Below are 12,121 nucleotides of genomic sequence, written 5' to 3' on the forward strand. Positions count from 1 at the left end.
GCACCCCCTTCCGTAGAGCAAAATCCTGAAGGTCGGGGTCGCGCACAAGTCGACCCCCTTCCGTAGAGCAAAATCCTGAAGGTCGGGGTCGCGCAAGGGTCGACATGGGTCGAGGTGGACTATCATGCGAAACCACTTTTTTCGGTCCCTACGGTGCCCCTAGATGATGAAAAGTACAATCCGAGGTTGATTACGAACACTTTTGTGCACCCCCTTCCGTAGAGCAAAATCCTGAAGGTCGGGGTTGCGCACAAGTAGACCCCCTTCCGTAGAGCAAAATCCTGAAGGTCGGGGTCGCGCAAGGGTCGACATGGGTCGAGGTGGACTATCATGCGAAACCACTTTTTTCGGTCCCTACGGTGCCCCTAGATGATGAAAAGTACAATCCGAGGTTGATTACGAACACTTTTGTGCACCCCCTTCCGTAGAGCAAAATCCTGAAGGTCGGGGTTGCGCACAAGTAGACCCCCTTCCGTAGAGCAAAATCCTGAAGGTCGGGGTCGCGCAAGGGTCGACATGGGTCGAGGTGGACTATCATGCGAAACCACTTTTTTCGGTCCCTACGGTGCCCCTAGATGATGAAAAGTACAATCCGAGGTTGATTACGAACACTTTTGTGCACCCCCTTCCGTAGAGCAAAATCCTGAAGGTCGGGGTTGCGCACAAGTAGACCCCCTTCCGTAGAGCAAAATCCTGAAGGTCGGGGTCGCGCAAGGGTCGACATGGGTCGAGGTGGACTATCATGCGAAACCACTTTTTTCGGTCCCTACGGTGCCCCTAGATGATGAAAAGTACAATCCGAGGTTGATTACGAACACTTTTGTGCACCCCCTTCCGTAGAGCAAAATCCTGAAGGTCGGGGTCGCGCAAGGGTCGACATGGGTCGAGGTGGACTATCATGCGAAACCACTTTTTTCGGTCCCTACGGTGCCCCTAGATGATGAAAAGTACAATCCGAGGTTGATTACGAACACTTTTGTGCACCCCCTTCCGTAGAGCAAAATCCTGAAGGTCGGGGTTGCGCACAAGTCGACCCCCTTCCGTAGAGCAAAATCCTGAAGGTCGGGGTCGCGCAAGGGTCGACATGGGTCGAGGTGGACTATCATGCGAAACCACTTTTTTCGGTCCCTACGGTGCCCCTAGATGATGAAAAGTACAATCCGAGGTTGATTACGAACACTTTTGTGCACCCCCTTCCGTAGAGCAAAATCCTGAAGGTCGGGGTCGCGCAAGGGTCGACATGGGTCGAGGTGGACTATCATGCGAAACCACTTTTTTCGGTCCCTACGGTGCCCCTAGATGATGAAAAGTACAATCCGAGGTTGATTACGAACACTTTTGTGCACCCCCTTCCGTAGAGCAAAATCCTGAAGGTCGGGGTCGCGCAAGGGTCGACATGGGTCGAGGTGGACTATCATGCGAAACCACTTTTTTCGGTCCCTACGGTGCCCCTAGATGATGAAAAGTACAATCCGAGGTTGATTACGAACACTTTTGTGCACCCCCTTCCGTAGAGCAAAATCCTGAAGGTCGGGGTTGCGCACAAGTAGACCCCCTTCCGTAGAGCAAAATCCTGAAGGTCGGGGTCGCGCAAGGGTCGACATGGGTCGAGGTGGACTATCATGCGAAACCACTTTTTTCGGTCCCTACGGTGCCCCTAGATGATGAAAAGTACAATCCGAGGTTGATTACGAACACTTTTGTGCACCCCCTTCCGTAGAGCAAAATCCTGAAGGTCGGGGTTGCGCACAAGTCGACCCCCTTCCGTAGAGCAAAATCCTGAAGGTCGGGGTCGCGCAAGGGTCGACATGGGTCGAGGTGGACTATCATGCGAAACCACTTTTTTCGGTCCCTACGGTGCCCCTAGATGATGAAAAGTACAATCCGAGGTTGATTACGAACACTTTTGTGCACCCCCTTCCGTAGAGCAAAATCCTGAAGGTCGGGGTCGCGCAAGGGTCGACATGGGTCGAGGTGGACTATCATGCGAAACCACTTTTTTCGGTCCCTACGGTGCCCCTAGATGATGAAAAGTACAATCCGAGGTTGATTACGAACACTTTTGTGCACCCCCTTCCGTAGAGCAAAATCCTGAAGGTCGGGGTTGCGCACAAGTAGACCCCCTTCCGTAGAGCAAAATCCTGAAGGTCGGGGTTGCGCACAAGTAGACCCCCTTCCGTAGAGCAAAATCCTGAAGGTCGGGGTCGCGCAAGGGTCGACATGGGTCGAGGTGGACTATCATGCGAAACCACTTTTTTCGGTCCCTACGGTGCCCCTAGATGATGAAAAGTACAATCCGAGGTTGATTACGAACACTTTTGTGCACCCCCTTCCGTAGAGCAAAATCCTGAAGGTCGGGGTTGCGCACAAGTCGACCCCCTTCCGTAGAGCAAAATCCTGAAGGTCGGGGTCGCGCAAGGGTCGACATGGGTCGAGGTGGACTATCATGCGAAACCACTTTTTTCGGTCCCTACGGTGCCCCTAGATGATGAAAAGTACAATCCGAGGTTGATTACGAACACTTTTGTGCACCCCCTTCCGTAGAGCAAAATCCTGAAGGTCGGGGTCGCGCAAGGGTCGACATGGGTCGAGGTGGACTATCATGCGAAACCACTTTTTTCGGTCCCTACGGTGCCCCTAGATGATGAAAAGTACAATCCGAGGTTGATTACGAACACTTTTGTGCACCCCCTTCCGTAGAGCAAAATCCTGAAGGTCGGGGTCGCGCAAGGGTCGACATGGGTCGAGGTGGACTATCATGCGAAACCACTTTTTTCGGTCCCTACGGTGCCCCTAGATGATGAAAAGTACAATCCGAGGTTGATTACGAACACTTTTGTGCACCCCCTTCCGTAGAGCAAAATCCTGAAGGTCGGGGTCGAGCAAGGGTAGACCCCTTCCGTAGAGCAAAATCCTGAAGGTCGGGGTCGAGCAAGGGTAGACCCCTTCCGTAGAGCAAAATCCTGAAGGTCGGGGTCGCGCAAGGGTCGACATGGGTCGAGGTGGACTATCATGCGAAACCACTTTTTTCGGTCCCTACGGTGCCCCTAGATGATGAAAAGTACAATCCGAGGTTGATTACGAACACTTTTGTGCACCCCCTTCCGTAGAGCAAAATCCTGAAGGTCGGGGTCGCGCAAGGGTCGACATGGGTCGAGGTGGACTATCATGCGAAACCACTTTTTTCGGTCCCTACGGTGCCCCTAGATGATGAAAAGTACAATCCGAGGTTGATTACGAACACTTTTGTGCACCCCCTTCCGTAGAGCAAAATCCTGAAGGTCGGGGTCGCGCAAGGGTCGACAAGGGTCGAGGTGGACTATCATGCGAAACCACTTTTTTCGGTCCCTACGGTGCCCCTAGATGATGAAAAGTACAATCCGAGGTTGATTACGAACACTTTTGTGCACCCCCTTCCGTAGAGCAAAATCCTGAAGGTCGGGGTTGCGCACAAGTCGACCCCCTTCCGTAGAGCAAAATCCTGAAGGTCGGGGTCGCACAAGTGTGCACCCCCTTCCGTAGAGCAAAATCCTGAAGGTCGGGGTTGCGCACAAGTCGACCCCCTTCCGTAGAGCAAAATCCTGAAGGTCGGGGTCGCGCAAGGGTCGACATGGGTCGAGGTGGACTATCATGCGAAACCACTTTTTTCGGTCCCTACGGTGCCCCTAGATGATGAAAAGTACAATCCGAGGTTGATTACGAACACTTTTGTGCACCCCCTTCCGTAGAGCAAAATCCTGAAGGTCGGGGTTGCGCACAAGTCGACCCCCTTCCGTAGAGCAAAATCCTGAAGGTCGGGGTCGCGCAAGGGTCGACATGGGTCGAGGTGGACTATCATGCGAAACCACTTTTTTCGGTCCCTACGGTGCCCCTAGATGATGAAAAGTACAATCCGAGGTTGATTACGAACACTTTTGTGCACCCCCTTCCGTAGAGCAAAATCCTGAAGGTCGGGGTTGCGCACAAGTCGACCCCCTTCCGTAGAGCAAAATCCTGAAGGTCGGGGTCGCGCAAGGGTCGACATGGGTCGAGGTGGACTATCATGCGAAACCACTTTTTTCGGTCCCTACGGTGCCCCTAGATGATGAAAAGTACAATCCGAGGTTGATTACGAACACTTTTGTGCACCCCCTTCCGTAGAGCAAAATCCTGAAGGTCGGGGTTGCGCACAAGTAGACCCCCTTCCGTAGAGCAAAATCCTGAAGGTCGGGGTCGCGCAAGGGTCGACATGGGTCGAGGTGGACTATCATGCGAAACCACTTTTTTCGGTCCCTACGGTGCCCCTAGATGATGAAAAGTACAATCCGAGGTTGATTACGAACACTTTTGTGCACCCCCTTCCGTAGAGCAAAATCCTGCAGGTCGGGGTTGCGCACAAGTCGACCCCCTTCCGTAGAGCAAAATCCTGAAGGTCGGGGTCGCGCAAGGGTCGACATGGGTCGAGGTGGACTATCATGCGAAACCACTTTTTTCGGTCCCTACGGTGCCCCTAGATGATGAAAAGTACAATCCGAGGTTGATTACGAACACTTTTGTGCACCCCCTTCCGTAGAGCAAAATCCTGAAGGTCGGGGTCGCGCAAGGGTCGACATGGGTCGAGGTGGACTATCATGCGAAACCACTTTTTTCGGTCCCTACGGTGCCCCTAGATGATGAAAAGTACAATCCGAGGTTGATTACGAACACTTTTGTGCACCCCCTTCCGTAGAGCAAAATCCTGAAGGTCGGGGTCGCACAAGTGTGCACCCCCTTCCGTAGAGCAAAATCCTGAAGGTCGGCGTCGCGCAAGGGTCGACATGGGTCGAGGTGGACTATCATGCGAAACCACTTTTTTCGGTCCCTACGGTGCCCCTAGATGATGAAAAGTACAATCCGAGGTTGATTACGAACACTTTTGTGCACCCCCAAAAATGGCCAAAATCCTGAAGGTCGGGGTTGCGCACAAGTGTGCACCCCCTTCCGTAGAGCAAAATCCTGAAGGTCGGGGTCGCGCAAGGGTCGACATGGGTCGAGGTGGACTATCATGCGAAACCACTTTTTTCGGTCCCTACGGTGCCCCTAGATGATGAAAAGTACAATCCGAGGTTGATTACGAACACTTTTGTGCACCCCCTTCCGTAGAGCAAAATCCTGAAGGTCGGGGTTGCGCACAAGTCGACCCCCTTCCGTAGAGCAAAATCCTGAAGGTCGGGGTCGCGCAAGGGTCGACATGGGTCGAGGTGGACTATCATGCGAAACCACTTTTTTCGGTCCCTACGGTGCCCCTAGATGATGAAAAGTACAATCCGAGGTTGATTACGAACACTTTTGTGCACCCCCTTCCGTAGAGCAAAATCCTGAAGGTCGGGGTTGCGCACAAGTCGACCCCCTTCCGTAGAGCAAAATCCTGAAGGTCGGGGTCGCGCAAGGGTCGACATGGGTCGAGGTGGACTATCATGCGAAACCACTTTTTTCGGTCCCTACGGTGCCCCTAGATGATGAAAAGTACAATCCGAGGTTGATTACGAACACTTTTGTGCACCCCCTTCCGTAGAGCAAAATCCTGAAGGTCGGGGTTGCGCACAAGTAGACCCCCTTCCGTAGAGCAAAATCCTGAAGGTCGGGGTCGCGCAAGGGTCGACATGGGTCGAGGTGGACTATCATGCGAAACCACTTTTTTCGGTCCCTACGGTGCCCCTAGATGATGAAAAGTACAATCCGAGGTTGATTACGAACACTTTTGTGCACCCCCTTCCGTAGAGCAAAATCCTGAAGGTCGGGGTTGCGCACAAGTCGACCCCCTTCCGTAGAGCAAAATCCTGAAGGTCGGGGTCGCGCAAGGGTCGACATGGGTCGAGGTGGACTATCATGCGAAACCACTTTTTTCGGTCCCTACGGTGCCCCTAGATGATGAAAAGTACAATCCGAGGTTGATTACGAACACTTTTGTGCACCCCCTTCCGTAGAGCAAAATCCTGAAGGTCGGGGTCGCACAAGTGTGCACCCCCTTCCGTAGAGCAAAATCCTGAAGGTCGGGGTCGCGCAAGGGTCGACATGGGTCGAGGTGGACTATCATGCGAAACCACTTTTTTCGGTCCCTACGGTGCCCCTAGATGATGAAAAGTACAATCCGAGGTTGATTACGAACACTTTTGTGCACCCCCTTCCGTAGAGCAAAATCCTGAAGGTCGGGGTCGCACAAGTGTGCACCCCCTTCCGTAGAGCAAAATCCTGAAGGTCGGGGTCGCGCAAGGGTCGACATGGGTCGAGGTGGACTATCATGCGAAACCACTTTTTTCGGTCCCTACGGTGCCCCTAGATGATGAAAAGTACAATCCGAGGTTGATTACGAACACTTTTGTGCACCCCCTTCCGTAGAGCAAAATCCTGAAGGTCGGGGTTGCGCACAAGTAGACCCCCTTCCGTAGAGCAAAATCCTGAAGGTCGGGGTCGCGCAAGGGTCGACATGGGTCGAGGTGGACTATCATGCGAAACCACTTTTTTCGGTCCCTACGGTGCCCCTAGATGATGAAAAGTACAATCCGAGGTTGATTACGAACACTTTTGTGCACCCCCTTCCGTAGAGCAAAATCCTGAAGGTCGGGGTTGCGCACAAGTAGACCCCCTTCCGTAGAGCAAAATCCTGAAGGTCGGGGTCGCGCAAGGGTCGACATGGGTCGAGGTGGACTATCATGCGAAACCACTTTTTTCGGTCCCTACGGTGCCCCTAGATGATGAAAAGTACAATCCGAGGTTGATTACGAACACTTTTGTGCACCCCCTTCCGTAGAGCAAAATCCTGAAGGTCGGGGTCACGCAAGGGTCGACATGGGTCGAGGTGGACTATCATGCGAAACCACTTTTTTCGGTCCCTACGGTGCCCCTAGATGATGAAAAGTACAATCCGAGGTTGATTACGAACACTTTTGTGCACCCCCTTCCGTAGAGCAAAATCCTGAAGGTCGGGGTTGCGCACAAGTCGACCCCCTTCCATAGAGCAAAATCCTGAAGGTCGGGGTCGCGCAAGGGTCGACATGGGTCGAGGTGGACTATCATGCGAAACCACTTTTTTCGGTCCCTACGGTGCCCCTAGATGATGAAAAGTACAATCCGAGGTTGATTACGAACACTTTTGTGCACCCCCTTCCGTAGAGCAAAATCCTGAAGGTCGGGGTTGCGCACAAGTAGACCCCCTTCCGTAGAGCAAAATCCTGAAGGTCGGGGTCGCGCAAGGGTCGACATGGGTCGAGGTGGACTATCATGCGAAACCACTTTTTTCGGTCCCTACGGTGCCCCTAGATGATGAAAAGTACAATCCGAGGTTGATTACGAACACTTTTGTGCACCCCCTTCCGTAGAGCAAAATCCTGAAGGTCGGGGTTGCGCACAAGTAGAACCCCTTGCGTAGAGCAAAATCCTGAAGGTCGGGGTCGCGCAAGGGTCGACATGGGTCGAGGTGGACTATCATGCGAAACCACTTTTTTCGGTCCCTACGGTGCCCCTAGATGATGAAAAGTACAATCCGAGGTTGATTACGAACACTTTTGTGCACCCCCTTCCGTAGAGCAAAATCCTGAAGGTCGGGGTTGCGCACAAGTAGACCCCCTTCCGTAGAGCAAAATCCTGAAGGTCGGGGTCGCGCAAGGGTCGACATGGGTCGAGGTGGACTATCATGCGAAACCACTTTTTTCGGTCCCTACGGTGCCCCTAGATGATGAAAAGTACAATCCGAGGTTGATTACGAACACTTCTGTGCACCCCCTTCCGTAGAGCAAAATCCTGAAGGTCGGGGTCGCGCAAGGGTCGACATGGGTCGAGGTGGACTATCATGCGAAACCACTTTTTTCGGTCCCTACGGTGCCCCTAGATGATGAAAAGTACAATCCGAGGTTGATTACGAACACTTTTGTGCACCCCCTTCCGTAGAGCAAAATCCTGAAGGTCGGGGTCGCGCAAGGGTCGACATGGGTCGAGGTGGACTATCATGCGAAACCACTTTTTTCGGTCCCTACGGTGCCCCTAGATGATGAAAAGTACAATCCGAGGTTGATTACGAACACTTTTGTGCACCCCCTTCCGTAGAGCAAAATCCTGAAGGTCGGGGTTGCGCACAACTCGACCCCCTTCCGTAGAGCAAAATCCTGAAGGTCGGGGTCGCGCAAGGGTCGACATGGGTCGAGGTGGACTATCATGCGAAACCACTTTTTTCGGTCCCTACGGTGCCCCTAGATGATGAAAAGTACAATCCGAGGTTGATTACGAACACTTTTGTGCACCCCCTTCCGTAGAGCAAAATCCTGAAGGTCGGGGTTGCGCACAAGTAGACCCCCTTCCGTAGAGCAAAATCCTGAAGGTCGGGGTCGCACAAGTGTGCACCCCCTTCCGTAGAGCAAAATCCTGAAGGTCGGGGTCGCGCAAGGGTCGACATGGGTCGAGGTGGACTATCATGCGAAACCACTTTTTTCGGTCCCTACGGTGCCCCTAGATGATGAAAAGTACAATCCGAGGTTGATTACGAACACTTTTGTGCACCCCCTTCCGTAGAGCAAAATCCTGAAGGTCGGGGTTGCGCACAAGTAGACCCCCTTCCGTAGAGCAAAATCCTGAAGGTCGGGGTTGCGCACAAGTCGACCCCCTTCCGTAGAGCAAAATCCTGAAGGTCGGGGTCGCGCAAGGGTAGACCCCTTCCGTAGAGCAAAATCCTGAAGGTCGGGGTCGCGCAAGGGTCGACATGGGTCGAGGTGGACTATCATGCGAAACCACTTTTTTCGGTCCCTACGGTGCCCCTAGATGATGAAAAGTACAATCCGAGGTTGATTACGAACACTTTTGTGCACCCCCTTCCGTAGAGCAAAATCCTGAAGGTCGGGGTTGCGCACAACTCGACCCCCTTCCGTAGAGCAAAATCCTGAAGGTCGGGGTCGCGCAAGGGTAGACCCCTTCCGTAGAGCAAAATCCTGAAGGTCGGGGTCGCGCAAGGGTCGACATGGGTCGAGGTGGACTATCATGCGAAACCACTTTTTTCGGTCCCTACGGTGCCCCTAGATGATGAAAAGTACAATCCGAGGTTGATTACGAACACTTTTGTGCACCCCCTTCCGTAGAGCAAAATCCTGAAGGTCGGGGTTGCGCACAAGTAGAACCCCTTGCGTAGAGCAAAATCCTGAAGGTCGGGGTCGCGCAAGGGTCGACATGGGTCGAGGTGGACTATCATGCGAAACCACTTTTTTCGGTCCCTACGGTGCCCCTAGATGATGAAAAGTACAATCCGAGGTTGATTACGAACACTTTTGTGCACCCCCTTCCGTAGAGCAAAATCCTGAAGGTCGGGGTCGCGCAAGGGTCGACATGGGTCGAGGTGGACTATCATGCGAAACCACTTTTTTCGGTCCCTACGGTGCCCCTAGATGATGAAAAGTACAATCCGAGGTTGATTACGAACACTTTTGTGCACCCCCTTCCGTAGAGCAAAATCCTGAAGGTCGGGGTTGCGCACAAGTCGACCCCCTTCCGTAGAGCAAAATCCTGAAGGTCGGGGTCGCGCAAGGGTCGACATGGGTCGAGGTGGACTATCATGCGAAACCACTTTTTTCGGTCCCTACGGTGCCCCTAGATGATGAAAAGTACAATCCGAGGTTGATTACGAACACTTTTGTGCACCCCCTTCCGTAGAGCAAAATCCTGAAGGTCGGGGTTGCGCACAAGTCGACCCCCTTCCGTAGAGCAAAATCCTGAAGGTCGGGGTTGCGCACAAGTGTGCACCCCCTTCCGTAGAGCAAAATCCTGAAGGTCGGGGTCGCGCAAGGGTCGACATGGGTCGAGGTGGACTATCATGCGAAACCACTTTTTTCGGTCCCTACGGTGCCCCTAGATGATGAAAAGTACAATCCGAGGTTGATTACGAACACTTTTGTGCACCCCCTTCCGTAGAGCAAAATCCTGAAGGTCGGGGTTGCGCACAAGTGTGCACCCCCTTCCGTAGAGCAAAATCCTGAAGGTCGGGGTCGCGCAAGGGTCGACATGGGTCGAGGTGGACTATCATGCGAAACCACTTTTTTCGGTCCCTACGGTGCCCCTAGATGATGAAAAGTACAATCCGAGGTTGATTACGAACACTTTTGTGCACCCCCTTCCGTAGAGCAAAATCCTGAAGGTCGGGGTTGCGCACAAGTAGACCCCCTTCCGTAGAGCAAAATCCTGAAGGTCGGGGTCGCGCAAGGGTCGACATGGGTCGAGGTGGACTATCATGCGAAACCACTTTTTTCGGTCCCTACGGTGCCCCTAGATGATGAAAAGTACAATCCGAGGTTGATTACGAACACTTTTGTGCACCCCCTTCCGTAGAGCAAAATCCTGAAGGTCGGGGTCGCGCAAGGGTCGACATGGGTCGAGGTGGACTATCATGCGAAACCACTTTTTTCGGTCCCTACGGTGCCCCTAGATGATGAAAAGTACAATCCGAGGTTGATTACGAACACTTTTGTGCACCCCCTTCCGTAGAGCAAAATCCTGAAGGTCGGGGTCGCACAAGTGTGGACCCCCTTCCGTAGAGCAAAATCCTGAAGGTCGGGGTCGCGCAAGGGTCGACATGGGTCGAGGTGGACTATCATGCGAAACCACTTTTTTCGGTCCCTACGGTGCCCCTAGATGATGAAAAGTACAATCCGAGGTTGATTACGAACACTTTTGTGCACCCCCTTCCGTAGAGCAAAATCCTGAAGGTCGGGGTCGCGCAAGGGTCGACATGGGTCGAGGTGGACTATCATGCGAAACCACTTTTTTCGGTCCCTACGGTGCCCCTAGATGATGAAAAGTACAATCCGAGGTTGATTACGAACACTTTTGTGCACCCCCTTCCGTAGAGCAAAATCCTGAAGGTCGGGGTTGCGCACAAGTCGACCCCAAAAACTCCCAGAAGGAGTCGTCGGATCGTTTCGCGATGTTCTAGCGAAATGTTCAGCTCGACGGAATGCAACTTTTACCTAAAGGGGTCCAAGACCGTCAGACGCTTAGGTACGGAGATACGGGCATGGGTCGGTTTTCCCCATACAAAATACCCCATGGAAAACTGCAAAACCCCAAAACAGATCGAAGGAGTGGTCGGATCGTTTCGTGGTGTTCTAGTGAAATGTTCCATTCGATAGGGCGCAACTTTTTGCTAAAGGCGTCCAAGACCGTCAGACCCTTACTTACGGAGATATAAGACACGTGCGTGGTTGCTCGTGCCGAGCTTCAGAAATGTTGCTCCAGAGACTAAGTCCCAGAAAACCTTCCGACCCCAAAAACTCCCAAAAGGAGTCGTCGGATCGTTTCGCGATGTTCTAGTGAAATGTTCAGCTCGACGGAATGCAACTTTTACCTAAAGGGGTCCAAGACCGTCAGACGCTTAGGTACGGAGATACGGGCATGGGTCGGTTTTCCCCATACAAAATACCCCATGGAAAACTGCAAAACCCAAAAACAGGTCGAAGGAGTGGTCGGATCGTTTCGTGGTGTTCTAGTGAAATGTTCCATTCGATAGGGCGCAACTTTTTGCTTAAGGTGTCCAAGACCGTCAGACCCTTACTTACGGAGATATAAGACACGTGCGTGGTTGCTCGTGCCGAGCTTCAGAATTGTTGCTCCAGAGACTAAGTCCCAGAAAACCTTCCGACCCCAAAAACTCCCAGAAGGAGGCCTCGGATCGTTTCGCGATGTTCTAGTGAAATGTTCAGCTCGACGGAATGCAACTTTTACCTAAAGGGGTCCAAGACCGTCAGACGCTTAGGTACGGAGATACGGGCATGGGTCGGTTTTCCCCATACAAAATACCCCATGGAAAACTGCAAAACCCCAAAACAGGTCGAAGGAGTGGTCGGATCGTTTCGTGGTGTTCTAGTGAAATGTTCTATTCGATAGGGCGCAACTTTTTGCTAAAGGTGTCCAAGACCGTCAGACCCTTACTTACGGAGATATAAGACACGTGCGTGGTTGCTCGTGCCGAGCTTCAGAATTGTTGCTCCAGAGACTAAGTCCCAGAAAACCTTCCGACCCCAAAAACTCCCAGAAGGAGGCCTCGGATCGTTTCGCGATGTTCTAGTGAAATGTTCAGCTCGACGGAATGCAACTTTTACCTAAAGGGGTCCAAGACCGTCAGACGCTT

The sequence above is a fragment of the Anopheles nili genome (assembly GCF_943737925.1).
Source record: "Anopheles nili chromosome X unlocalized genomic scaffold, idAnoNiliSN_F5_01 X_unloc_4, whole genome shotgun sequence".
Taxonomy (NCBI): domain Eukaryota; kingdom Metazoa; phylum Arthropoda; class Insecta; order Diptera; family Culicidae; genus Anopheles; species Anopheles nili.